This window comes from Camelus bactrianus, chromosome 1, assembly GCF_048773025.1.
Source record: "Camelus bactrianus isolate YW-2024 breed Bactrian camel chromosome 1, ASM4877302v1, whole genome shotgun sequence".
In the NCBI taxonomy this organism is placed as follows: domain Eukaryota; kingdom Metazoa; phylum Chordata; class Mammalia; order Artiodactyla; family Camelidae; genus Camelus; species Camelus bactrianus.
Window position 1 is genome coordinate 40,003,229 of NC_133539.1, and position 3,221 is coordinate 40,006,449.

Sequence of the window (3,221 nt, forward strand, 5' to 3'; positions counted from 1 at the left end):
CATCCAAGTACGTAGATTTCAATGTCTTCCTTGAAGAGTGTTTCACTTTGTTCTGACAGGCAGTTAAATTACCTGTTGATAAGTTGGACCATTTTTAGGTCTATTTTTAAGATTTTTAGGGCAGGTCTAGAGTTGTACTCCAGTCTCCACGGGTAGTTCAACTCTAATTTCAAGGTATCATACTTCTGGGGTCTTCACTGAACACCTGGTTTATCTCTAAGGGCTCTCCATTTTGATGTCAGAGCTCAATTTCTTCTTGTATAAACACTAGGAATTGTTTAGCTTATACTTCCCAATTGTTCTTTGCCTGGCTTTGTGAAGTTTCACTATAATCACATCCAGCTTTAATACTCAAGAAAGACTCAAGGGAGCTGCTATGCACATTTTTGGAGCTTTTTGTGAATATGTCTCTCCTTCGTGAAACTCTGTGCTACAATTTCCAACCATCTCAGTCTTCCTGAACAGTGATTTTCATCTCCTCAGTTCCGTGAGGCCACTGTGTTCTTCTTGTGCTCCCACCCCTGCCCTCATATCTGTGGTTTGGAAACTGCCTTTAGGTAGAAAATTGGAGCAATTGTAGGGCATACTTTGTTTTCCTTCTCTCAATCATCACATTCTGTGCTGCCCACTGCCCGAAGTTTGAAAACAGTTGCTTCATATATTTTGTCAGTTCCTAATTGTTTACAGCATGTTAGGTCCAATATTTGTCACTTTGTTATGACCCACAGAAGAAATCCATAACTGATTTTTACATTTTTAAATTAGGGTCTATTTCAAGTCCACAAAAAATTATACGAAGATACACCCACTTTAACCAGATTAAAAACTATTTTACTCTTACGGCTCAGAGCATTTAATAGGAAAGAAAAAATGTTATGGATGTAGTTAAAGCTTTATTTACCTCAAGTCTATTTTTTTCTCTTCTATATTAGAGGGAAACAGTGTGTATGTTTCTTAAACATATTTTAATACTTTCATTACAAATCTATTTGCCCATAAACACTATGTAACATGGTTTTCTTCATATTTCATCTCAGTAGCAGGTTCTCTCTACTAACATCTAAGACTTTTTCTGCCCATGCAGAGCCCATCCTTTAGACCTGAGGGTAACACTCATGTAGAACACTGCTTCTTCCCTGTGGAGTCTTTACCTCATTGGCACCTTAACTCCACACATTTCTGCCACATTAGCAGAGCCAAACTCTTACGTCTTCCTCCTCTGCTCACTGAGTGCTGTCTCCGACTTGGGCATTACCAACTACTGCAGTCATGAAAGTGGCCCTAGGAAGAAAGGGCAGATGTAAAGCTCAAATCTCATACTCTCTTTTTCTCAAGGATCACAGAATACACTGCTTGCTGCCCATACCACAAACAACTGAAATGTAGCTTCATCCAGTTTTATAGTTGCTTGTAATAGGAGACTAACTCTGAAACCAAATCATGGCTAGGAGCAGAAGTTTCCACATAGCCTTAAAAAGTGACATAACTGAAATGCATTACATAATAATACGTATTCTTAGAACTTCTCTTAATACAAAACATAACTGTTGAAAGTAAAATTCATACATACCACACTCTCACCTCAAGTTTCCTTTCTTTTGGTTAAATCAATTAATTACTCTCAGAGCTTCTGTGTGCCATTTGACACTGGATTCTTTTCTGTGTCCATAAGCCACTTCTGTGTTATATGTCCTTTTCATTCTGCTTAGTTTCTGTGGTGTCTCTCTAGCCCTCTTTTGATAATATACTGAACTCCCCTGTCACATCTCTTCTATCCCATCAATAGAGTCATCAATTACCTTTTCAATTTCCAAATCCAATGGACATTTTTCAGTTCCTATTTTGCCTTATCATTTACTTTTTGACACCATTTTTGAAACATATTCTTCCTTTAGCTTCTAATTTTCCTTCTTCCCTAACAGTTTAGTGTCTTTTTAAAAACTTTTTTTGCATTTTAAAAAAGCTTTTATTTTTATTTTTAATTTTTTTTGTTTTTTGGGGTGAGGTAGTTAGGTTTATTTATTTATTTGTTGTTTTAGTGGAGGTACTGGGGATTGAACCCAGAACCTCGTGCATACTAAGCATGCACTCTACCACTGAGCTATACCCTCCCCAATTCAGTGTCCTTTGATGTTCTTTTTCCTCTGCACATTCCTTGAATGTTGATGTTTTTAGGTTCTCTCATTTCTTTCCATACACTCTCCTTGAGCAATTACTTCCACTCTAGAGTTTGTAGGGTGAAAATTAAGCTAATGTAACACGGAGACCCTATAAAGTCCAATCACTTAAAGAACAAAGAAATTTTTTCAATGTCACCTAACAGTCCAAGGTAGATACTTTAGGGTAGTGGGAAACTTTGCTCCAAGGATGTAGGTTTCTTCTCAGTCACTGCTTCACCATGCTATAAGGCATTGCTGTGGTCTCCATGGTCAATGCTCGGTTGTTTCAGGGTCCATTGTTCATCCATTGGAAAGAAGCAAAAAGTATAGAGAAAACATTCCAGCTGCCTTTACCCCTGTTCAGGGAATTACCATCATCATTCTCTTAATTAGCATTCATACATCTGCTATTTTCAACTTTGGTCCATTTTCTACACATCATCCAGGATGATCTTTTAAAAGTACAAACCTGCTCATGTCACTTAAAAGCAATGGTTAAAAAGATAAAGTCCTAACCCCTCAACTTGTTTTATAAATCTTACTACATTCTAGCTCTGTATGCTCAGCTATATTGAGGATCATTCTTTCATCTTTTTAAACTCTGTAGTCCAGCAGTATTCAAATAATCTCAGTCTCTTAATGTTATATGTTCTATCTCATCTGGTTTTTTTTCATATCTGTCATTGCCTTTGTCTAGATATCTCTTTCTCTTTTGCTTGTTGTTTTCCATCTTTCACTCATTCATCAGGTTTCAGCTTAAATTTTACTTCCTCCAGTGAATTTGTAAGTGATTCTAATGTAGATAATTGGAGAAATAATTGAAAAAGAATGTAGAAAATATAATGAGAAGTATTAATAAAACTACTGACTTAGCAACCTACTGTGTATACACTCACTGGCTATAATTTTAAGTACAAGTTCTGTTGAAGATGGCAGGCACATTTAACTGAAAACTGTGAAACCTTAACTAGATTCACTAAAATTAGGTATCATCCAGTTATGAACATGTATATTTACATCCCTGAATCTGAATGTGGTAATGCAGAAGCAGCATCTGGGCAT

The 3,221-nt window shown here is 36.5% G+C and overlaps 1 non-coding gene across 1 annotated transcript; it reads right to left on the reverse strand.

Annotated features, from left to right (window-relative positions):
• Positions 1-2,039: 2,039 nt before the first annotated feature.
• Positions 2,040-2,112, reverse strand: TRNAT-AGU (transfer RNA threonine (anticodon AGU)). Its single transcript has one exon. It is a non-coding gene; the product is annotated as a tRNA-Thr (tRNA).
• Positions 2,113-3,221: the final 1,109 nt, after the last annotated feature.